The sequence below is a fragment of the Rissa tridactyla genome, chromosome 4 (genome assembly GCF_028500815.1).
Source record: "Rissa tridactyla isolate bRisTri1 chromosome 4, bRisTri1.patW.cur.20221130, whole genome shotgun sequence".
In the NCBI taxonomy this organism is placed as follows: Eukaryota; Metazoa; Chordata; class Aves; order Charadriiformes; family Laridae; genus Rissa; species Rissa tridactyla.
In genome coordinates this window covers 24,938,209-24,964,422 of record NC_071469.1, presented here as the reverse complement: position 1 = coordinate 24,964,422, position 26,214 = coordinate 24,938,209, and the positions used below count along the sequence as shown (strand labels likewise).

General features: G+C 36.1%; 1 long non-coding RNA gene across 4 annotated transcripts; it reads right to left on the bottom strand.

Moving 5' to 3' along the window:
* Positions 1–995: 995 nt before the first annotated feature.
* LOC128909496 (uncharacterized) lies at positions 996–25,416 on the bottom strand. 4 transcript variants are annotated; one of them, XR_008466393.1, is made up of 7 exons: positions 25,315–25,416; positions 23,627–23,715; positions 22,046–22,121; positions 12,095–12,203; positions 11,314–11,425; positions 10,881–11,063; positions 996–3,419 (listed from the first exon to the last, which is right to left on the bottom strand). It is a non-coding gene; the product is annotated as an uncharacterized LOC128909496 (long non-coding RNA). The 4 variants fall into 4 exon arrangements; XR_008466394.1 differs by lacking the exons at positions 23,627–23,715; positions 25,315–25,416 and adding an exon at positions 22,850–23,526 and having other exon boundaries at positions 999–1,768; positions 2,957–3,419; positions 22,046–22,131; XR_008466391.1 differs by lacking the exons at positions 23,627–23,715; positions 25,315–25,416 and adding an exon at positions 22,850–23,526 and having other exon boundaries at positions 997–3,419; positions 22,046–22,131.
* Between the last annotated feature and the right edge of the window lie 798 nt (positions 25,417–26,214).

Sequence of the window (26,214 nt, the reverse complement as noted above, 5' to 3'; positions counted from 1 at the left end):
AACACCGTAGCCATTTTAATTATGGCTAAAAACCAAAATGAGGGGAGAAATGGACATGTATTCACTGTTGAGTTGTGAAACCTTTCATATATTTTTCTGCAAGTTAAAAAATAAATTAACAAAATACAACTTGTTAATTAAACAGTGAATTTAAGGTTAATTTTCAGTAGTAAAACGCATGGTTTGAAGCTGGATGACGCACTTTTTCTATATGGCCTGTGGGACAGCAACCTTTGGAAACTGTTACGTTCTTTAACAATGTTTGAGTGTTCTGCTCAGAAAAGCAAGATACTTACAGCAGTAAATAATACTTTTGATAGTAAAACCGTCATGTCCTGCCATTGTTCACCTGAAGTATCTGCTGGCTACAACTGTCATATTAAGTAGTCTAAGAAGCACATCTCTTTGTAGGCAACTGACAGCGTATATTTTATTTTCTCTCTCTGCCTGAACTACAAATAGTATTGCTGAACTTTTGAGATCAGAACTCCTACCATGTTCAACACATGGAACTTTTCTACAACCATATTGGTCCCTCTTTGTTACACCTCCAGTCATATGGAAATGTGAATCTGTGATCTAACAAGCGTACCTTCTTCTATTGAACAACTAGAATGAACTCCTCACATGTTAGAGTGGTTATGTGTATTTTGGCCACATAATAAAATCTGTATGGCGGGATAGAGAATTCAGGTTTCCAGAAAAATGCAAACTGAAAAAGAAAACTAAAACAGAAGCCAGGACTAAATTTATCTGTCCTGTGATTTGCTCCATACTTACCATGTCACTTGGAGCTGGCAATGACTGGAAGAGTTATACTGATGGAGAATGATCCAACTTGCATGTCCCAGCGTGATGACAAGGTAATTCAGTTACAGCCTCATCCCTGTGTAGGAACTTAAATGAAGTTACTACTGTTCTGAAGGCTCCTCATGCATTGGCCCAGGTAGAAACCACAATCCTTAAATACTGAGTAGAATCAACCATTTATTAGATCTAGTGAGTATATTATGCCTAGTGAATTATTCTTAACCATAATTTGCCATGGACAGAATTTTCTCAAGAAGACTAGCAAAATAAACACATATGCTGAACAGCTTTGAAAAACAAAGTCAAAGTTCTGATGAGTAGTGCATCACCGTAAGTTCATACTAAACCAACTGCTTTCCTCACGCGTATGTCAGTGAAACCAAAGACTACATACTGTTTGCATATGTTTATTTCATACATAATTGCTGTCATTAGCATTAATCTTTGGTTTTTTTCTTGTCTAGCAAAATGATAACTTTGTTATTAAAATGTTGCACTAGCATGGGATATATTTGTAATTTGTAGTGAGAGGAAAACAATCTACAATTATTGCACCCACATAGACTTGTTTTATTTTAGAATAGTTTGTATACTTTCATTTTCCAAAATTATTCTATAAAGTAAGATCTTTTGAGGTCTTTAGCAATGTAAACGGATTAAACTGATAATGGCCTTATGAAAGAATTGAAGAGTAGTCCACTGTGCTATAGAATAATTAATAATTGTGCATCTGTTGCAAATTTGTTTAAAGATCATTTAAATAAATTAATACTTACAGTATGCGAGAATTTCTTTTTTGCTATTTTTACATATGCAAGATGGCCTTAAAGTTGAATTGTCTTCTACAGTAGTTTTTCACTATTTAGAAGCAGGCCACGCAATAGCTTGTCAGCATTTTACTAGATACATCCAGCTTTGAGTGAGGAAATACCCTGGTGTTCACAGAAGAGTGTCCTTCCTGAAATAAGAGGATATGCTGCAACTTTTGGAAGTGGTAGAGAAATTTTAAGACAGCTTAAATGTATTCTATAAGGGTTTCAGCAATATTTTGAAGGGGATTTGCTAACAAGTTCTAGAATGAGTTATTTTTATGTGGTTAAAAGGTTGTATTGGCAATACAAACGTCAGAAATAGCACAGCTATGCTTCCCCACCACCACAGCAGTCAGTGCAGTGGGGTGGCAGAACAGCATCAATTACAGTTCATGCTTTCTCAGCTCAGGAGTCCCCAGAGGTCAAATTCTGCAAATTAGAATATCTTAGTAAGTGTCACAGCCAGAATAGTTTAATTTTTTTCAGACACTCTTGTACCTGTTGCAAATTAAGAGGCTGCACATTTCCCCTCTTTTACATCTCTTGCATAGAAAAAGGAATACAGAGATAAATTACATGTATATTCTTTCAAAATTTCTTCTCTTCCTTTGCCCATGTGTGTTGGGAGGACCAGCTGAGGACCAACTGTATATTGAATATAACTGCGTTACTGCTTTTAGTAGGATAACTAAAACTAACTCTTGCCAAGACCAAGATTTGCAAAGAACTGGATTTTCAGGTATTTAGTGCTCATCAGGATCATCTGTCAAAAGAGAAATTGTTCTTATTACTCCCATGCAGTCTCTTCAGCCATCCTTCTAATAGCAGAGAGCTCTTAGCCTACATTTCTTCTTCCTATCCCTTTTTTCCACCCTCAGTCTTAACACTTGTCAAATTATATTGTAAGTACCTGTGATATAGTTACTTAAAACATAACTTTTGTTAGAAGCTCACGCAGCTTTCCAGTGTAGGTAGAATTAATCACAAATGGTAATTATAGTTCCATACAAAATACTTCTAAAGTGTGTAAAGACCTTGTTCAATGGAGTGCAGTGAATCAACTTTTAGCAAAGGCGTGAGAAGGCAAAACACATTTTTTAGGAAACTTAAAGGTCTCTCCTGTACTTTGGAATCTCAGTTAGCAATGCAGTAGAGATTTCCTTTGCTTGCAGCCAAAGGCAGTAAACAATGCAAAAACTGCTTTCTCCACTCAAGCTGAACATTTATTACATCAGACGAGACAAAAGTTACAGGTCCTTCACGAGGCTGAATAAAGAACTGACTAGCTACAGGTTATCATTGCTAGTTAACTCTCAAACCAGCCATCCACTTACTCAGGAAGCCAGAAGAGGGAACAACAATAAGGTGTAGTCTTTGATTTTGCTAAAGTTAGCCATTTTTTGCATTGGCATAAGAGGTGTTTATGTTGGAAATCAGATCTCCAGAGTGACCTCTGTCTGGGAGGATTTCTGGTTTCTCTTTTTTGGCATTTCCTTAACAGCAGTTGCCTTTGTGATCATGGCGTTTATCTTTCCAAGCCACCATTATGCACGCTGAGATCCCACTTTCCAGGTAGTAGCTGAACATCTGCCTGCCAACAGGAAGCAGTGAATAAATTCCTTCTTTTCTTTGCTTGCAGGCACAGCTTTTGCTTCACCTGTTAAACTGTCTTTATCTCAATCCACAAGTCTTCCCGTCTTCCTTCTATTTTCTCCTTGTCCCGTGGGAGAAGGGAGTGAGTGAGAGAGTCCAAGTGTTCAGATGTTGGCTGGAGTCAACCCACAACAGCAGCTCATACTGCAATAAAGAAACACAGTGATGTGTACTAAACATAGTATGACCCTGTAGAAAAGGACACAGGGCATCATTGTTTTTAATTTATTTTTTTAAAATATTTTTTCTTAAATATCTGCTGGACACAATATGACTGCATATCCTCTTTAGAAAGTTGTTCATCTTCTTTGTAGTTTAGATATTCAAAGTTATTTTGATCTTTTTAGCATGCTCACTTAAGGAAAAGATGGAGGCAGATCCATCTCAAGTCTATGACCAGACTGCAAGATGTCAGAGGATAAAAACTAATGGTTCCAGCAAAAAGGTAATAAAACAAAGAGGCACACACCCTTATGTTCTAGGCCCGGAAAACTCTAACCTGCATATTGCCCCATGTGAGCTGACAGCTTCTGTGATTTTCGAGGGGATTCTCTGACTAAAATATAGTACACCTATATCTCACTCCCTATACCATGAGCAGATCTTCTGATGCCTCTGCAGTAGCTGACAATACAGTTCTCTCTCACTGTCCCAGTTCTCACAGGACTAATCTATAGCACATAAGTTACAAGTCTACTATGAAAAGCTAAGAACTGAACAGAGCATGGATCCTGAACGAGATATTAATCCCAGAGGTGGCTGGTATGAATTGAGCTCATTGGTGCCTCAGTACAGAGGATGTGTCATTGTCTGTTATTGCTGAAACTACCTTCTGGAGATGTAGAGGGCAGACTATCCTCCATGTTTGCAATGTGGCTTATTTTACTGATTTTTTGAAATTCAAATTAGCTGAGATGACCCAGCTGGATGGGACTGCCTTGATTTCTATCAATCCCTGTTCTTTGTGACTTGCAAATAAAAGGTTTGGAAATCAGGCTGTTATAAGCTCAGGGGACTGTTTACTGAACTGTCATGTGACAAAGAAGGCTGAAAACTGCATTAAAACATGTTAAGCTTGTGCAAATCATTTGGAGAATTGCCTTAATTTGCTAAAACAACATTTACAAGGCCTAAAGCAATTAAAAAGAAAAATTGTACGGAGGTTCAAAACAAGGACAGAGAAACCAGTCAGGCACAGGTACAACTGAGTCTTCTACCTGTCTAGTGGTAACTCTTTGTATCTGTGTGTGCGTCTACAAACACATCCCTGCTACTGTGGTAAACTTTATTCAGTACTACTGTTTTCACAATCAAATATAATAGGAGCAGATTTCAGGAAAATTTGACAGAAAACCAGATGGAAACAGTGCCTAGTCTGACAGGAAAATATCCATAAATTATGCAGTCACTGGTGGAAAGGCTGTTTATATTTTTATACTCTTCAAAATATCCTCTGTGTGTTTGTCTAGTTTATCAGTGCTGTTCTTTTCTATACTTCCCTTCACCTGCTTACTCTCTTACTTAGACACTGGTCAAATGGCAGCTCAGCATAGTCTGTTGGGATGGAAAATCAATTGGATCCAATAAAGAGCTATGCTTTTTGAATTTGTTTATGTCAGTACACATGCACCAATGCTATAAGAAAAAGAACAGAAGATGTGATGGTTTTGCCATCTCATTGGGGAAAAAGGCAGAAGTGAAACCAACTTATTTTCAGCTTAAATCTTCATATCATGCTTCACTGAGAATATGTCAGCCTTTTTCACTTTCATGAAAGGCCCAAACCAAACAGCATAAATTCCAGGAGGAGGCTCAACCATCCGGGAGCAGAGTTCAAAGACAGGCGTTCATGTGTGACAGGATGAGCAGCAAGACAACATTAAGGATCCATGACAAGAGCTACAAGTCAGTGACTGTGTTTATAAGATGTAAATAACATCACCATAAGGCAAAAGGGTTTTCTACCAGGACTTTTTGATTCTGCAGTTTGATTACACTTTCCTCCCCAAACACTGATTGCAGCATTTTTCATAGAAAAAAAATGAGTTTATTAACATAGTATATACGTACACTATGTGTGTATATATGTGCACAGTATATAATATCGATATATTTGCATGAGGATATATTTGGGAAACTGCAATCAGTAAATTTAGGAGTCAGTTTTAATGCAAGAATGATAAGCTTATAGACAGCTTTCTCAGAATGTCGTACCTTCTAGAAACAAGATTTATCCAAGAGCATCCATCCATTCAGCATGAACACTACAAACCCAGTAAAGACTTCTGTTTCTTTTTTCTATCGATGCTTTTGGGCAATGAGCAAGCAAAAATGAGACAATGAACCTTGCATTTCCCTTCATCATATAATTTTGTGCATTTATCTTGGTGATCTGTAAAATTTCTGTTCCCCCACAGCATTCCCACTACGTTCAGTACTGGATTTTATTGCTCTATTGGGGCAAAAATAGTCTTCTAGTTAAGGTTGAAAGACAACTTGAATCAAACTTACAGCTAAAGCACTGTCAATTTGTGTCAGTTTCCACTTACAATAAAAGAGGACTGCACTTCTGGTAGTTAAGAAAATCTTTCAGAATTTTCTGTTTGAGTGCTAATATTTGTGTTATGTTTACTGCTGAAGACCAGAAAATATCACTGTTGGAAACAAGATCAAGTATTCAAACATGTAAATACATTTCTTCAACTTCTTGAAATAAACGCTCAGACTTTAAGGAAAAGTTATTCACAAATTTGAGAGCTAAAAACAGGAAAAACATAATCTTTTTCCTTTATATGAAACCAGCGAACCTCAAAATTAACCCCAGTGGATAGCAAATGGTAGGTCAATAAGACATAAGACATAGTTGGTTTTGTACACATTTCTCATACCAAAACATTTTCCTGACATGGTAAGGTTTTCTTATCTATTGGGTAACGAATGATTAACCCTCTACAACACATTTATTTCTACAAGGAATTCTGACTCCAGAAGTATAAAACCAAAGTGTCTTAATTTATAAGTGCAAGGAGATCCCATTATCTTTTTTCTGTAATAAGTAAGCTTTAGCATTTTTTTTTCCTTTATTTAGGCAGGCCCACGGGAAATTAGAAGTCTTAGACCAAGTCATTCAACTTCTTGGAGAAGTTATTTGCAGCAGCTCGCATCTTCAAGTATTTTGTTTTATTTTTTTTATTGTATATTAGGGACAGTGTTTTATGCCATATTTGGATTTTAGAGGCTTTAAAGGTTTTTTTAAAGCCCCATTACTGAGGCTGTTATTGACTATTTTTGCAAAGGAAGGTAAGTGTCCACATCTGCTATAAAGCACTCATCCAGCATCTCTACGGGGTGATAGGTCAGCTACGCAAATGTATTTAGAGTTTAGGCACTCCACAAAATAATCTTTTGGCTGCTGAAAAGCAATTATTCAAAATGGGCACCCAGTGGGAACGTTCCTCAGTTGTTACTGTTTGCAAGATATTTGTTAGAGTTGGAGGCAATTTGATTCAGCTGAACAGCCATTGAGATCACAGCGAGTTCTTGAACCTGCGGTTACAATTGTTCTTAAAGTTGTTTCCACCTCTGTGAAAATGGTCTTCCTTACACTTTTTCAGCCTCTCTGAAAGCCGTGCTGCCTTTACTGTAGGCTGCAGATGGTACCACCTGTGCTCAGTTTGTCAGAAAACTATTCATGTAGGGTGGTCAGTCCCTCTTTATTCTAGAGCCTGAGCCTGCCCACGCATTCCTTGGCTTCTGCCCCAAACTAGACAACAGCAAAAAAGAAATAGCTCTGGCATTTGATATGGTAAATAAAAATCTTTGTAGGGCAGATTTGGACTTCAGCCAAACTGACACATCCCAAAATATCCAAATGCTGTGAAGCCGTTCAAATTCAAAATCCACAATGCTAATGTTCAGCTCAGCGTCAAATAAACTTATTTGAAATAAGGCAGACTTTTTCTAAAGTGCCTTTGTGAAAAAGTCTAGTCAGGTCACTGAGGAAACCTCCATGGTTTTCTTGATTTCAAACCAATCTGCAATTCTGTCTTTCTTCTCACTATAGGAAACAGCTGTTCTTAAGACCTAAGAGATCATTCTTTGTTGCTTAGAAAAGCTTCAGTTAGGGCACAGTATAAAATAGACCCATGCAAGAAATCCTATTTAAGGCCAACATGACAATAGAACTTACAGGTGTTAAGTGCGCATCAGCAGAACTAATGCTTGCAGAATCTGACCCTTCCTTAATCTCTCTTGAAAAGTGATTTAGAAGCTCTTCCTTACATTTTTAACAAGCTGCTATCAGGGACATCAGTAAACTAAAGCCACTTACATCCGCCAGGGTTGTCCTTGGAGTTTTACAGAAAAGATTAGCCATGACTGACTATTACTTGTCATACAGGTAACTAAAACCATCTCTTTGCTTTCTGTTCCATTTCCTCCCTAATGCTTTTCTCTAGCTGCTTGGATATCATATCATATATCATCACACAACTAGAATGCTTAAAACCTTAATTAAAATTGCTTGTTATTGACCAATTCCATTTATATTGTTACCATTTGCTTGTGTTTGCTTATGTCAAAAATTAATGTTGACACCTGTATCTTGACTTTGTTCTTACCTTCTCACTTTGTCAAAAGTAAATGAAAGACATACATGACTAAACGTGAAGAGGGCAGTGCCATGTTGAGGTTTACTCATTCAAATTCCTTCTGTATGGTTTCTACTTTTGACCTCTTGATTATATTAAAACCTTTATCCTGCACTGCCTTAGGCTTTACTTACTTAAATGCATTTTCATTCTCCTGCAGTCTTTCTCGCAATACAGTATTGATGTCTTAACACTCTGTGTACTTTATTGGCAATTAAGTAAACATCTTGAATTATTGAAGAAACCTAGACCTAGCTATATCCAATTAAAGGTATCATCAGCCCACAACCGACATCCTTCCCCTACAAACACTGCCTACTTCTAAAACACCTTGTCAGTTCTAAAACATCAGCAATGTGCCTTCCTGATCCCGAGTACAGATCTTGCTACGCCCTAAAGCAGGAAATTTAGTTCCTTCCCCCTGGCTTTTCTTTTTTCATTCCTGGGGAGCTACAGTGACAAATGGGATAACAAACAAAATAGTGTTCCAATTCCTTCTTAAACCCATGCTTTTTGACATAGAAAAGGTATAGTATGTGTTGCCCACAAATATAGTTGCTGACGTAGCTGCAGACCACTACAGCAACTTTTTGTTACCCTCGGTTCAAATCAATGGCAAAGCAGCAGTTGACCGCAATGACAAACCTGGTGTGCTGAACACAGTGGAAAACATTTATCACTGGTGTAAAACCTTTGGAGACAATCCTTATACATAAGATATATTTGGTTCAGAAAAATTTCTCTGTATGGTATTGATAAGTGAAGGATGTAGTTTTATTAACATTAGTATACCAAAACATTGCAGTCCGTCATATTAATAGTCACTGGAATACTGGTATACTTCAGGAGCCAAAGTCTATGTCTGGAAAACATGTTAAACATTTAGAAACAATTCTTCCTGCATTGCTTTCTGTAAATAAATCCTACTGAAGTACAATTTTTCATATAATATTTTTCATTCCCCTTGTCTAAACATTTGTTTAGTGTTGTCATGTGCTGCTAAACAGCTGCCACATTTGATTTTGGACACAGCTCTGTTTCAGTGATGAGTGAAAAGATTCCTGGATGTATATTTTCAATCATTACTATTAAAGAGCTTAGGAACGAGTGCCTGAGCATTTGAAACTCCTCATTTTGTGTTTCATAGGCCTTTTGCTCTGAGATGTTAAACTTGATAGTAATTTTAAAGTAGACTACTACAATAAACAACCAGAGTTCATTTGTAATGTTTGTCATTGTTTTAAGATACTTTTTACAGGAGCTGTTTTTTCCCTTCAGAACAGCTGTTCTTAAGGTGTCTATTATCTTTCAGTCTCAAAGGTCGACTCCAGACCTAGGAGACATCTGGTAGCAATCCATTGTCATGGAGAGGAATGGCACTCTCCTGTGCAATGCTTATGCTTCACAATAATGTCATGTATTTGCCTCGTTCACATTAAGAAAAATGCCATTTTCACAACTTAAAGAGTAGTCCTGCATAACAGACCTAAGACCATGCACACAGAAAAAGAAAATATATAGAACAGTGAAAATGAAAATGTGTACTGTCACTCTAAATGAAGTATATATGTCACAGCTGCACTAATACTCCAACATAAAACCATGGGATATCGAATTATTCAGTCCTTATTTTCTTTTAGATGAGTTTGTCACTAGGAGTCTTGTCTAAGAAAGAAATAGGATACTAAAGGAGAGGATCAAGTCAAAATATATCTGAAAAAGCATGTAAAAGTAGATGGTAGAGCAGTTCTAAGAGGCCCTCAGCTACATCATACCTGTTTTTTTAAACAGTGTGACCTCTTGATAACCACCTTATACTTCACTGCTAGTATGTTATTGTATATTTATATAGGAGATCATTAACAGTACAACTGTAATGTAATTGAATGCAGGATTCAATAACAACATCGAAGTTAAAATACCATGTGAGTATAAAATTCCCTTTCAATCTTGCTCAGCCTAATTGAGGGCTTTTCCCCCTTTTTTTTTTTTTAATAGTCTACTATTTCAGTTAGCATTATGGCAGGGAAAGCAGGGAAAGCAGGGAAGGAGAGGGACAGCAGAAAATGTTTATTTTGATAACATTCTTGTTCATGTGGAGGAAGATTACATTACATACATCTTGATCCCCAGATAAGAGAGTGCTCAAAGAAACAGCAGCAGACCCCAATTATAATGAGCTTCCAGCCTTCAATCCAAAATGAAGAAGTGTGATGGTTTATTTAAGGTGAGGGCTTTTTTGTAAGTGAGATGTGTTAGGGGAGTGATGTCCAATTAACTAATTGATCTGATAGAAAGCTGAAGTCCCTCATAACAGAAAAAAGGAGAAAAGGTCACTTTGGAAATTCGTGCTTTTTCCTGTTGTGATCATCCTAATTAGCTTCTGATAAAACTGAGAAGTGAGGTGGGGAGAAGAAGGGAAGGATTTGGTTCCTGATGAACCCATGTGAGAAATGAAGAAGCACATGATCAGTTGGAATGTGTGAAATGTTTGAGCTCAAGGTGTGCCTGCTTTATATTTCATCCAAGTGCAATGAAGTTTAATGGAACAACAAATATATTTTTGAGTTCCTCTCTAAGAACTGCAGCCTTGGTGACTGATTTTTATAAACAATTATTTCAAACTAGTTTACAGAAGTTTATTCTATCATTCATTGTATGTATCCCCAAGATAGCTATTAAGGGAAAAGAAATATCCAGAGTTATCACGTGGCTTAATTATTCATTTTAATTTGGGGGGGTTTATGAAAAAGTCCATCTATAAATGTGATGGTTAAGTTCCATACAGATTATGAATTCTTTGGGAACTCTGGCCTATGCAAAATGTACCCACACACCAGTTTCAGTAGCTTAGAAATATGGCTGCTGAAGATTAGACAGCCACAAAACCAAGCATACTATTTGTTCAGAAAGGAAGATAATGGAAAACAATGAATTGAGAGCTTAAAAGTCTTACCTGAGAGGAAGGGAGAAGATTGAAGTGCTGAATGCTTTCAGCTGTTGAAGTGTACAAGTGTTAGGTGGTCTTAACATGTCAAAGGAAGCACAAGATTATGGTTGCAAGAATAGTATCACCGTTCATGGTGTAACGTGATGACCCTGATGGTCAAATACTGAAGTTCCTTCCTAGGGCTTGTTCCTGAGGTTCAGAGCCATGACAAAAGAGCAGGTTAATACAAAGAAAACACATGCAGGTCCATGAGCTGGTCACGCTCAGAAAACTTGCTAACCAGTATATTCACTTCAACATATTTTCAGAAGTATTCACTTCAACATATTTTCAGAAGCTTTAATTTATATTACAAAAATAATTTTTTACCTCCCTTTTAAAGCAGATAAATAATTTCAAGTGTTGCAGAAAAAAAATTAAAATGGACAGAAGTTCCTACCTTTTATTTGTGTTGTATCATTTTAAAGTTCAGCCACATTCTGTCATGTAGTTTGAGCGAATTACATTAAACGAATATGGTCAGCAAGATGTACTCAGCATCAGTAGACAGCCTGCAACATTAACCCGGAAGATTTTTCTATGCGCCTTCAACTTAGAAATGCCTTGCCATAAAAGACTGAGCCATAATTTCACACAAGTATGAAAAATTACTTTCCCTTATATTGAAGATTACTTTTAACATGTGGGGCGGCTTTACTTTGGCAGAACCCCTATGGCTGCAACATTTGCTTTGAGCTTTTGTTCTCCAGTGTTAAACTGAAATTATTTCAGTCAGCTTATCAAGGAACAATTGTTTTCCTTTATAACTTTCTTTAATGCATCTGGAAGACTATTTTATACTGCTGTATTTTCAAAACTTATGTTCCTGTACAAGTGTTTAAGTATGCATCTAAGAGATCCTTAAGAACATCCTGAGAATGGTGATAATTATCACAAACTCTATTCTCTTCCTCCTTTACTCACTCTTTATAAACTCTTTCCTCCACACAGAGGGAGCCCTGCATAGCATTTCGTGGAATTACTATGGGCTAAGTTGCTACTCACTGAAAGCAAGGGATCAGATTTGCTTCTCAAAGTATGTTGTGTATAAAGTATACTAGTATCCATTTGCATTTTGAGTTAGAGATGAAAGAGATACTGAACTTCAATAAGCAATAATTTGCGTTTGTCTGGAGTTGAAGAAGCTTGTAGTATAAAGACTTACTGCATTTGACTCTCACCTTAGACCAAATTGAAAAAGTATCTATTTCCCAGCCTCTTACACTTATCCTTCCAACCAGCTTTGGAAAGCCAACACAGCATGCTTAACAGCTAATTAGGGGCCTTGACCTGAAATAAGAGAAAAGATGGAAGAGTTTTGGGTCAAGAAGGTGATTAGGAAGAACTGAAAGACATGGTATCCTTCTCTTGCCTGTGCCCCCCCTCCCCACCACCTTCTTGGAATAGAAGAAGAATGACTATTTGTGTGATTTTTTCCAGTATCAGCAGCTCCTTCATCACCACACTGTGACTCCGTCATCCTTCTTTCATCCTTAATCCGATTTTCTGCTTCTAGATAATTTTAAAAAGGAAAGAAGCAGCATTTTCTTCAGTTTTCTTAATTACATAGGAAGATTGACAAAAATGACTTGCAGATCTTTACTATTTGTAAATTCATAAATCTGTCTATATGGACTATACTACACAGTCAATAAGACTGTACTAACAACAGAAGCAAGTCATAGCAATACCAGTGTCTTACTTTTTCACCAATTAGTTGATATAGCTATCACAAATGCAAAACAGAAAACAAGAGCACAAAGAATTTTAGACTAGTATAGATCACTTGTACATATGCTCTATATTAAAATGTAATGATTAGAGCTATAAAAAACCCTCAGCTGTACCTTTCTAACAAGCTGGCAGCAGTTTTATTCAAATTTTACTGTAGAGGTGCTGAACATTCCCCAAACTTTTGAGTCACAGGTATGAACAGAGATTAGTTTCTCAAAGCAAAAATCTTTAAAACAATTTGCAAAATTGCATAGCAACAGCAACAGTGCATCTGATGAACAGTCTGCCTTAACTCCAAGTAGAAGTATGACTTTTTCAGGATTTAAATGAAAAAACTCCTAGATTTACTTTAATCCCTTATCTTAGAACTTATAGACTTCAGTTAGATTTAGATTTCACTTATAGACTTCAGTTTTCATTATTACACAGTTCCTCTAGAACGGAATTACAGTAACTGAAAAGTTTTTCAGAGGAATTAAAATAAAAAAACCTCACCAACAGAACCAAAGATATTATGTTTCTTCTGCCCACTCTATGCTAATCAGTTTTAAAATTGTTAATCTGCATCAAAGGAAGATACTATGTATCTTTGTGAACAAGAAAGAAGTAAAAACTTCTTATTCAGGACCAAAAATAAAATCTTTTTTTTTTTTTTTTTTCAGAAATTTGAGTGTTTTCAATGTGTGAAGTTATCTACATTATTTGCAGGTCCTTAGAGTTGGTGGGAAGCCTACATTAGTTCTGTAAGGCACAGACAGGAGAAGACAGGCCTATTGGAAATAATAGAATAGTGTAGATATATTATTCTTTAATCAATGAGGGATATTAGATACTTGCACAAGAGCTAATAACATAACTGACATGGAGTATTCAATGCAACATTAAATGCTAAGCACAAGCATTTTAATCCTTCTGTGCCTTTGTTAAAAAAATCATAATTACTACATGCTAACTAATGTGTCTGGCTATTCACTGGCCAGAAGCGTGTTGTAAATTGTAAATTTACAGTGTAAATTGTAAATTCCTCTTGTTAATGTCTAGAACTGATACAACTTTATCAGTGACATGTCCATATCTCTGGAATTAAAGATGATCTTGCAAAAGAATGTACAGTAGAGAAACAAGAGGCTGCAGAAACAAAACTGATGAAGTAAAATAGCAAATTGTTGGCAATGGTAAATAAAAGTACATTTTCTGTATGATTGGAAGTTTGTCATTGAAGTGAAGAAAACAAATCATCAAGGTGGCCTAATTCTTGTACTTTGTAATGAATTTCAAATGCTGAACTTCACACTTCAAATGTTAATTCCAAAGCTACGCGGGTGTTACTTAGCTCTACATTTATACCTATAAAAATAAAGCATATACAATACACTTTGCACTGCATATAAATTCTGCCTCATAAACTGTCAGTGCATACTTCCTGATGCACACAGTAGATTGGTTCTTTCCTCTGAATCTGTCAAGGAACTGCTTCAGAAAGTTTCTACATTCCTGTCAGTAGCATAAATCACTCCAAGTATAAACATATATATATATATATGTGTGTGTGTGTGTGCATTTTGAGTGTAAAACAAAACATAGATAAAACAAATAACAATTTTCAGTGAGTGATCCCATATTGAATTAGTGTCCTTCATTTAGGAGTTTATTCTTTGCTCTAATCCAGTTTTAGATAGATAGCCAGAATTGTCAGCTGGAAAGGGCAAAAAAGTAACTGATTTGCTTCTAAAAGTTTATTGGTTATTTTAAATTCCAGATTCAGTCATGCATCTTCATCAGTTATGTTCACTTTCAAATGCTGCTAATAATAAAAAAATCTTCTGAGTCTATATTTCAGCTGTATTGAAATCTGGAAAAAGATCAGTGTAGGTTTTCAATTTATTTTTTTTTCATACAATGTGAAATTATTATTTATGAGTATGGATATTTAATTATATTTGGATTATATTTTAAGCTGTAATCTGACAGTCTGTTTCCTTTGTCACAAAGCTTAGTGATGAAAATTTTACTAATATATTAGAATACCCAGTTGGGAATAAAAGAGGATCTGTCAAAGTTGGTACTCAGAGGTAGTTAGTTGTATACAATGCTCTAAACAAAATAGTACAAGTACAATATCTCTGGTTGCAAGTTGTCCCTTCTTATGGTTGATTTCAATATTAAGGTAGCAGTCAACTCTTGTTAGTTTTCTATTTTTAAATGGTAAATGAACCTCAACTGGAAATTTTATTGTTTTCATGTCCGCTTCTACGAGCATTAGCTCAGGAAGTGATAAAGCTGGCACAATTGCCTATGGCCTTTTCAGTGACTAATGCCAAGTGATTTCCGGGCTAATTATAGACAATGGATTAGGAAATAAGCCTCGTGACCAGGAAACTCTAATTGTTTTTATAATTCTTTCTTAAGGCTAACTGGTCTAAAACAATAGATGCAATAAATTACCTTTCAGTTCATGGTTACAATGCCTATAGCTAGTGATGGACAAGCAGTTAAATTCTGAAGTATCCTTTTTAGCTCAAAGTTTCTCTTGATATTGATACTACTGCTCTCAACTACTTTCCATCATTCCCACTTATAAAAAAACTTCCATTTTTTATTTGAAATACACTAATATGCTTGAATGCCATACAAGATTTTCCACACTGTAATCATATGCAGAAAAATATACATAAACATCTATACACCTAACTAAGAAGAAATTTCCAAGAAAAAAGCCCTTTTCTTTCCTTGCAGACAAATGTTTGTTTTCTCCTTCACTTCAGCTGGGAAACATCAAAGTTCAATAACATCCTCATGGAAATTTAAGAAAGCTCCTATTTACTTCAGTGGGGTTTGATGACAATAGGGACAGAATCTCAGCCAATGTCTCTTAAGCTTCAAAAGATCTTTTAGCTACTTCTATTCTTAACAGAAGTGAGGAAAACAGACCTGGGAGAAAGTTACAGAAACACTTCTGAATGTTTTTATATACACGTCACAATTTAGTAGTAAAGATTTGCTTACAATCCAGTTTTACATCATTTGTACCTTTCTTCATTGTATAATAGGCTTTATTATTTAAAATTCTGAGTTGCACACATTAACAGATAGAGAAGGAGAAAAACTTCATAAATACATATAAAACCTGCTAACCTAACATAAGCCAATTAAAATATTCTGCTCACTAGAATAGCAAGAGGCATTCAGTAGAGCTTCTGCTGTGAGAATGTTAGATATAGGAAGAACTCGTAAAATTTGAGGTCTGGATCCCACAGGACGTACAGAATAAATGATAACTGAGAACAAAAAGCAAAACAACCTTGTGGTAAAATGAAAAAGCGGAAAGAAACTCTATTTTCCTTACATGGAATGAAAGATTGAATATTGAGAAGCTGTGGTTAGGCTCCCTTGCCTCCGTTTCCCTAACAAAGGTTTTTGTGAAATAGAATGAGCTTAGTTTTGTTGTTTCTTAAGTACTTTGAATTGGTTTTGTTGAACAATTCTGTTCAAGTGCAAAATGGTGTATCTTTTGGACAGCTGCGTTGTCTGCACAACAGGGGTCAGGGAAAAACTATTGTTTTGAGCAGACTAGGCTAGGGTTTTATTTGTTTGTGTAATATTGTGCTCAATCTAACTCTTAAGTGTTGCTGTTGGCTGACTGACTGGTCTGTTGAAGTTTTTGGAGATCTGATGAAAGAGGAAATGGTAGAAATCAGCATGTATAAACACCCCTCTCCACACCCCATTATTACCCACCCCCCCAACAAAAAAAAAATTGTGATGCCATCACTACAGTAGTTACAGTTTTCCTAGTGTTAGACCTTGCAAAAAGAAAAAAAAGGCATGAGTGGTCCTTTATCTAATCTTTCTCCCTCATTCCTTGTGGACACTAGTCCTAAAATCCACATTAATATAAGAAATAGAGAGCAGTTAGGAACTAAAATCGATACCTCAAACACAAGTAGAGAAGAAGGAAAAAATGCCATTTAATTCACACATTTAATTCACTTGGCACTTGGATCAAGATGTGATTTGGTTGTGTTTCTTCCTTTCCTTTCAGTAAACAGATATCTATCTATGCAGCTGTTTGTTTGTACTGTTAATTTTGGAACTTAACTTGACACATGAGATTTCTGTACACTTAAATAAATCCTATTTTCCTAGAGAACGCACATTTTTATATTATATATGTGCACACAATATTATTTTTCTTGAAGCTGTAATGCTGATAGTTGCATATATTACAGCTTGAAGACAAACAGCCTTGTAAAGAGCCAAATTTATGTCATTAAGATTTAAGAAATCTCTCATGCACTAAATTTACAGCCCTTCTTGTGTATTTGTGTTTAATATTAATATTTGTTATTTGCTGAGAGCATTGTGGGCCTGAGAACGTATAAAAAGAGGATGGGCTGTGTCCTGGAAAGTTTTCAGTATTAAATAAAGATTGACGAAAACTGAACGCTCAAGAAAGGACTAACTGTTTCAAAAGTTATGGTTCCAGTTGTTGACAGGAGACATTTGAAACAGCAGCATGTGTCTAGAATTTTTTCATGGATAGCATGTTTAAGTAACACTTAGAGAAAGAAAGAGCAAGAGGTGGCTCAAGAAAATTGTGAAGCAAACTTTGAGAACTAGGTTACAGTGCTTGGTACAGAAGAAAGGACTTTATAGACAAGCAAGACTGTACAACAGTAGAAGAGATTTCATCTCAGTTTCCCAATAGTGGACAAGAAGGTTAAATGCAAGTGAACAGGAAGTCATAGAAAGGAATCTCCTACTTCTGTAGTAATCAGAAATATAATAACTAGTACCATAAACAGTAAAATTGTTGAAGTCTGGTATCTTGTATTTGGATTGTATCAGTACTAATAGAGCATGCGCCCCACTTGAAGCTTATTCCATGCTTAGAACATTCCAGATGATGTTTTGCACTTTAATTTCTGTATTATTTTATTAAGATGCAGCTAATCACAAAGCACATCAAAGAAGTCTGGTTTTACCATGTTTGTTTTTTTTTTTTTTATTGTTTTCAGAATAATTTCTGTGAAATAAATATTTGGAGCCCCTCTACTTCTGTCAAAGTAGTCCATTTGGCCAAGAGATTTAAACAGTGTCATACAGAGGTGGGAGCTGACAGACAGAAACAGAGAAGGAGACAAACTATGATCTCATTTCCTTCAGAGACCAGACCAGAAATGACAAAAGCTTTTATAAACACTATCTCAGCTTGCCTGAACCTAAAGAAAGGTTCAGATCAAAATCTAGGCAAAGCTCTTGGCTGGATGCTATTTATTTTTAATTACTCCACTCAATTTTAATATTGTTTTGAAACAAAAATTACTATGAGAAAACCTGTGCAGTAATTCCCATGACTAAACTTCCCAGGGGTTAAAGTTTCCACGATCTTAAGCGAAACATTTAAATGTTCAGCATTGCTGTCAGCACAATACATCAATTAAAGGTCTAAGCAGTGTCAGTTGCACTTGTTTATTTCATATATTATATTTATCTTTTCCTGGATTTCAAGTGCCTTCTGATCAGCTTTCTTATCCTATGAAAACATCTGTACAGGATTGTTTCAAATGAACAGAAACTTACTGCAATATCTGCTCAGCTGTCAGACAATCAAGGTCATACAAGGTGCAAAAATGCTTATCTATATGAGAACAGGCTGAAATCACCCCTTATGTAACCCCAGTGACTCCAATTACAACTTTGTTTTCAGCGGGGAAAAGACTTGGAACTTGCAGTGGATTTTTCAAAGTCATCTTTTCCAAGACCCTTGGCCATTGTACAGACAGGAATGCACAACTTAGAAGAGAACACAGACGACCTGTGGTTCCTTAACTTAGTGGTTTATGCATTTTACACAAGGTTTGTTACTTCACCGTGGTAGTCAAAAGACTGGATCTTTCGATTGATAGTTGTATCTATCAACTTTACTATAAAACGTATAATCAGTTCTGGGACCACAGATCAGAACCAGAGACTCAGTCCTTCACTCTCTCTCCTTCCAAAGGCTTATAAATTAATTTCTGTTTAGATCTGACTTCTCGGATCTACAGGATATACCATATAATTTACAGAATAAACATTACAATATTTGATGGCTTCTAGCTTCTTCACAGCATTTAGCATTAGGTGCCTAAATCACTCTTACAAGTGTATTTTAGCATCTAAATTGATTGGGTGCATTCTAAAATCCTACTTGAAGCAAATACTTCTGTTTTCTCTCCACTTTATGAATATAAACAGAATTATAAACCAATAAGGATCAATATATATGCTATTAGACAAGAGGTAAGTCCATACTGTGGGACACATGCATCCTAATGTACCCTTGGAATTCTAATTCCTCAGCTGTCCGTACGGCAGGAGTGTCCTGCATCTCCCTTGAGAGTACAATGAGGATTTTCTTCAGGAGCAGTATGGATGCAGAGGACAGCATGTACGCAATTTCATATGTATTCAGAATCTGGGCAGAGCATGAACCTGAAACCTGTATCTGGTGTTTACCATATGACATATGAACTTTAAAAACCTTCGTTTAGATTCAGTTGGCTTACTGAAACAAACAAATTTCCTTTATAACTAGTGGCAGCAAATTAGAAATTAAAACGTTTGGAATCAAGAACCAAGATCAGAAAGGGAAAAGGCGTGCAAAGCTATGGAGAGTAGTTTCAGATTGCATTAGATTAGCTAATACATTCACTTCAGACGCCTCCAAAACATACAAGGTTGAGTGTATGCTTCAATACTAGCCAATATGGACATTTGAAGTTGGCTTGTCATACATGTGGGACATATTCCTGTAATAAAAATAAAGTTTTATCACAAAACTTATTTGAATTAATCTAGTTCACATTATGTGTTTGCATCTATAGCCATTTCAGCATGCAAAAGAGCATCTGAAAGAGCTGCACAGACAAGCCTACTCAAAATAGAGGTATATTTGGAAAATTAAGAAAGCTTCTCACATAATGTGATAGAACTTAAATTATGAATTTTTAAGTCACACGAATGATGAGCCGCCATCATTAATCATTTTGGGGTTCTTTCCCCTCTTACATTTTTACTGGCATCCTACTTTATCTTAAATAATCTTGATTACCCCATCTATAAAACAGGAATATAGAAGTTCAGACACAATTAGAGAGTAATGGAATTGTGCCTGCCAGAAAATTACTTTAAAAAAAAATCCCAAACCAAAACAGTGACAAATATATGTGAATAATAGCATGAAATTTGACTCTATTTAGATACTCCAACTGAATTGCATGGCCTCAAGTAACCAAAAAATAAAAAGCATCTTACATACCAAAAAGATAATCCAACTTTTTTTCAGCTTTCCTGAAGTGTGAGAGTTTAGAAATTCAAACAGGGATTAAAATAAGTTGTTTTGGAGCAATTTAGAACAAGCCCTTTCTGTCCTGGGAGTCTTTCCAGTTCTCTTCACCCTTGTAATTTCAGACTCCTATTATCCAATTTTTCACACAAAATGCTTGTTCTCAGATATGCAATCCATCTTTTTATATGACTTCCTGGTCATTTAAACAGTTTTTCAATTGTAGACCTAAGCTGGAGTCCCCCAAACTATTCCCATTGAATTTATTTTATAACTGCTCAGTTATTTGCTAGCTTCCCTAATTTACTACTTAGACATCACTGCTTGTGCAGCTTTTCAGTCTCACTCAACACTACAGACATGAGGACCTAATTCTCTGCAAGCTGCATATATCATTCTGGATTTTGTTTACTCGCCCTTTTTAAAAAAAGACATCAAAACCAGCAGCCAAATTAAAAGGAGATTTAGTCACAGATACAAGAAATTATCTAAAATCTCTTTTCCTTTTTCAATTATGCAGAGCCTTGCATTCATCTCACTCATTTTCAAGCCATTCATTCTTTCCGTGTTTTTCTTTTCCAGATTAAAGATCCCTTTAGTATCTGGTATTTTAATAAATAAGTACTATTAAGGTCATTATAGACCACAATACAACCACATCTCAGCCTTCATTTAGATAAGATCAAGCGCTTCAAATCTTTCACTCCCAGGCCATTTTTACAGCGCTCAGAGAAGGTTGTTGTTGCTTTCTACACTTTGGACGATGTTTAAATTCAGTGCCAAGTGTGCCAAAATATCTGTGTCAGTTACTCATGAAATTCAGAATTGTGCTGAAACTCCAAAACTAAGCTCCAGCTGCCCAGCTGGGGCGGTCATTACGAAAGATTCACCTTGTTCTAGCCATGATTCTTATGGAAACTCCAAATGATGCAACAACTTGAGAAAAATCTTTATTCCTATCCTATAACTTCTATTTACTCCCCACCTTGCCTGCATGAATGCAAGGTAAAACACGCTACATAGCTTCGCTCCCAGCTCTATGCAGTTTTCTCACCACAGCTTCTTCACGTTAGCCATTTTTCCTCCTTATAATAGCTTCACATACTTGATCTCATTTAAGGCTGACTACTCTTCTGAAGGGAGAAACACCTATGTCCAGCATGTATTAAATTCTAAGCCCTTGGCTTGAATTCATGAAGAATCTGAGGACTCAGAATTGCCAGAAACAGATTTAGATACACTGAGAAAAGGGATAAAGGGAGAAGCTATAAAGAGAACTGTTGTTCTTGGTTAAGTTTTTCTACATTCAGCATTCATAATAATCCAATACAGTAAAATACGTGACTATGATCTGTTTCTTAGGCTACTGTACATTGCATGAGAATTTACTGAGACAGTTTGAAAAGTGCACAGGATATAAAAGTTGCAGAAACTTCAAACTTGATGGAATGATTTTGTGACAATTATTAATATTTTACGATAAAAATCTCCGTTCTCCTTGATTTTCAAAATACAGCATAGTAGTGCAATGAAAGGGAAAAACAGCCATCAGAAACAGGCAGCAGTAGCTGCAATACTGCAAACTCTTCTATGGTCATAATGTGAGTTCCATCATTTAAGGGCATTCAAAACCTTACTTTGGCCTATTTTAAACTTATCTGGTCTGTTTTTACTCCATAGAAAATAGAGAATATATAATTATGGGTAAAAATCATAGGTAGAAATGGGTGTCTTTCTTTTAGGTCTGAAAAGACTTGCTAAAAAAGTTATTTTGCTGAAGAGAGAGGAACTATGCAGGAGCATCTGCACTTTGAAACAGAAAAAAATGATAGGATAAAATAATGAGGATTTATGTGAAAGCTTTCTGCACAGGAAATGTTATTCCATGTCTAAAATAAAGCTGAGAAGTAATTAATTTTTTTTAGATAACTAAATGTCTTATTTAAACTTGCCCAAGATAAAAAAGGACTTATTTTTTTAACTTTAAAAGTTGTATGGTTATACTGACAGAGTAAAATAAGGCACCGAATAACCAAATGCAAGAGAAATAAGTCACAACTTCACATACTTTCCATTGTATCATGTTTTTCAGCTTTATGCACTATTTGCATGTAAGCAGAGTTTCTCCTCGTCATAATTGTCCACTTATTCGTACTGAAAAATAATAAAAACAGTTAGAACGGAAACAAACCATTTATAAACCCTTCTGCTGTACATAGCCATTACACAGGCATGCCTCTGTTTTTCCTGAAAGACTTCCCCCCCCCCCCCCCCCCCAAGTAACCTAAACAACCATTCTGTTAAGCAGTATCTTAAATTAGTTAGGGAAGCATATGGTGTGCCCTCCTACAGAGGTTATACTTTGGCTATTGCTTTCTGATCTAGGTTTTGGCATGAAATATCTGCCCAAGGACATACGAGGTTTTTAAACGAAGTATAACTTATGTTATCAATAATCATTTACAGCTGTGGATGATTAGATAGTAGGATTATCAGGGCTGGTTTTTGTTTGTTTTTTTTTTTTTTTAAATAATTTGGAGAAATGTTTTTTTCTTACATAAAACTCAGAGTATAACATCTGTGTTGGGGGAAGGATACATTTTTCTAAGGTGGTGTTGATGGGAGATGAAGTACTTAGGTGAGGTAAGTGGGAGTGGAGCAAACCCAAGACATTCTGAAAAAATATTCACACTTCATATATCTTTTTGTGTGAGCATGTTTACTTGCATTTCCATACAGCTGTAAGGTGGTTACAGTGGCTTTCTCTAGCAAAAGTGATGCAATCAGGGCAGCATGTGTGCAGGTACTTAAGCAGAAATGTTCATTCATGCTTCATTTCTTGCAAAAAACCCAATTTGTATATCCAGTTTACCATATTATAGTGTCCGACCTTTTCTTTCTTTAAAATAAATCTCAACAGCTGTACATCTTCCCAGTAACACTACAGAAATTAAATATCATGAGTGATTTATACATAACTTGCTCCACCCGTTCTTTATTAAGTTGCATGCAGCAGCAAGCAAGCATCATTTTCTGCTCAACTTCCAATTAGCCAGACTGAGAGCACAGCTCCTGCTGATTGCTATAGAAAGTATCCAGGAACTGGAACACATGCCTCAGAGTCAGTACTGCTTCTTTCTACTGCTGACTTTGTCAATGCCTCACTGTGCAGCTTGATTTTTTTAAAAAAATAAAATAAATCTGCAGCGCATCTACCAGAAAAGGATGTGGCAGAATATGCAAATTCCACAATGGGGGTGAGAAGCTTAATGTTAACTGTATAAAATGCTCAAGATTTTTATAGTGGCAGTGACGCTGATGCTAAAATGTTTCCATAAGGTGTTTCTTGACCTATGGTGCAACAGCTTTGAATCCTGATAGAGGCTGCATCCAGGGCCAGACCATTTCTTTAGCAGTGCTTAAAAAGCAGCCATGTCAAAAGCATTGGAGAAATTGGAGAGAGAAAGAGCAAGCAAAAGCTCTGTATTTCACTTGGAAGTACTCATCTGACATCTTCATGAGTTTTCTGAAGGGAGAAGGAGCTTTAATAGCCTTCTCTAGAAAGACAGAGAAGAAAGTATCAAGTGCCAGTAGCAGTGAAATACTCTTAGCTAAGCAAACAGTTTTAGCTATGAGAAAAGGTGATAACATTTGCTTAAATGGGTGCTTGAATGCTCTTCTTTAATGCTTCAGCACTATCTTAGTTTGTCAGTGCTTGTATACTCTGTCCATTAACCCCTGTCAGAATAAGGAAAAATATCCATTAGCTAAATTAAGTTTGTATTTTCTGCTACTGAAGTTGTATGGTGTATAAGTATATAATTACGCATACATACAAACTTATACATATATACTTGCATTTTTGCTGTTTGCATTTTTTTGCCATTTTTGCTGCACTTAAATTTGTGTTCAGTTTACTGTAGGACCTTGAGATAACAGTCTGGTGAGACACCTCATACACTGAAATTGCTATTTGGTTTGTATACTTTGCAGTCCTGTAATGCAATAATGCATCCCTTAAATCTCTTCAGCATTCCACCTTGGGGCTTAATCCACTTGAATTGCATGCAGAGCACTAATTGACATTGTCTGGTTTCATGACCCAGTCAAATGTTTTACAATAATTACAGCGAACAACATGAACTTGCTGCATAAGCGTAATCTGTGTCAGTGTCATGAAGAGTGGCTGTTGCCTTTTAGAGTCTTCTAGGACAATAGTGACAGATATTTTTGTTCAGTAACTGATATTTTTCACTTGCAGCTGACCATCCTGTGGTGGTGTTGAAACACTTTGCTCCTGCTTAACTTTCTTTTCAATGTACTGTCACTAGTGACATTTCTACATTCATTTAATGTATGCAAATGAAGGTCTGAAAGTTGTGTCTAGCTACTGCTGCTATGTGGATAATTTCTGAGCATAATTGATATGTTTTAATGTACATCCACAGTATTCAGACCAGAATTACTTAGCAGTGGGCACTGAACGAGATTTTCTTTTACATGGTAATTTTTTAACCAGTAGCTTTAAATATTATGGTCTTAAAAAGAATAAGTTTAAAGTTTGAAAAATACAGTTTGATAACTGAAGTCATTTAATCAGGTTGCTGCAGAAAGACTAAAGACAACTCCTGCCATTACCTCAAACTGCTTCTCAAGGCATTTTCTTTAGGCATAAGAACAGAAATCCAACCATGCCTATTAGTTCCTGACCATCAGGAACTAAACAGGTAGAAAGGACGGTGAAGTGGATTCATGTCTAGTTTGAAAATCTACCAAACTACAGTTCATAACTAGTTTCTCCTGGTATGTTTCATTAGTATTTTGACTTTAGTTATAAAGTTAGTAGCAAAAGTGTTTCAGAACTTCTCAAAAATTATAGTTTTGAAAGTCTTGTATTGATCTACTTCATTAGGTATATTTCACCAATAATTCAAAATTATTCAAAACATATTCAAGACAAAAAGTAAATATTAAAGAGCTTCAGCATTTCAATAGAAAATTTTGCTGTATGTCAGGGGTGAATGCATTAGTCTTGTAAAATACTTAGGCTTATAATTGTTTTTTCTGTCCACACTCAAAAAGTTAAGCATAAGCACTATATAGGACTTAAGAAATCCTGCTGTCAGTTGTTGTAGTCTGTGTGACTATACTTCTACTAGCAGAAGGCACACGGTATAGAAAAATATAGGAAGACTTAGTTCAGTGCAGAACTTGTGTGAAAATAACGCAGTTCTGCAGTACTCTAGTGTTGCAGTTCTCAGAAGATAGGTCTGACCTACCTTGCAATGTGCTTGGACAAAAGTTATAACATAATAAATGCACGGTTTCTCAGCTTACCACTTCAAATTCCTGGTGAAAATAAGTGCTCCCTCTGGCCTTGGGCAGGTACGGTGTTGGCAGCCTGTCCCCGTCCACTTGATGTTGCTTATTGTGGAGCATGTGCAGCGGAAACAGCAGTTGGATCCTGAACCAGCCCTGAGGTAATCTGAAGGACACATTTCAGCAGCTGGTTTCCTGCTTTTTTCATGCAGTGTTTAACTCTTCCTTAGCAGGAATTTAGTGAAGTCTGAAGGGACCAGAACATTACTAGCCATCAGATATTACTAGAAAAACTCGTGCCAGTGCAGCAGGCCAAGGCAAGGCCTTTTTTCTTATCGAGAATTTGTACAAGGAAAACTCTAGGAGAAAAAATTGCATAATGGTCCAAGTAAAATTACCTAATGATCCAAGTATCCAGTGAAAAAAAGAGCGTAGTGCAGTTGTTCATAAGCCTTAAAAGAAGGGTTTCTACTCTCAGACATTTCACCCATAAACCTGATAACAGAGGACGAAGTAACTTACCACTCTGTAGTAAAGCTACAGTCAAGTGCAGAATATCATCTCATCATAGCATAATACATTAAAATTGTTTCTGGTTGCTGATAACTTCATGAAGATCACATATAGACACATACTGGATCACTGTACAAATAGTTTATCTAAATACTCTAGCAGTTAGATAAACCAAAAAGCCAAAAATAAACAAGAAGTTTTACTGTAACTGGAAAGAGTGCAGAGTAGGTAATTAGCGGAAAAGTGATGGCTATGCTGTTCCTTCTCACTGTCCATTTCCTCCAACCTCCTGTTCTTCCCTCAACATGCACCACTCCTAGGCTAACATTCATTTTATTGACCGCAGTAACATTTTTATAAAAGAGTGGGAATTATTTGCTAAACATGTGAATTTGCCCTGTCATG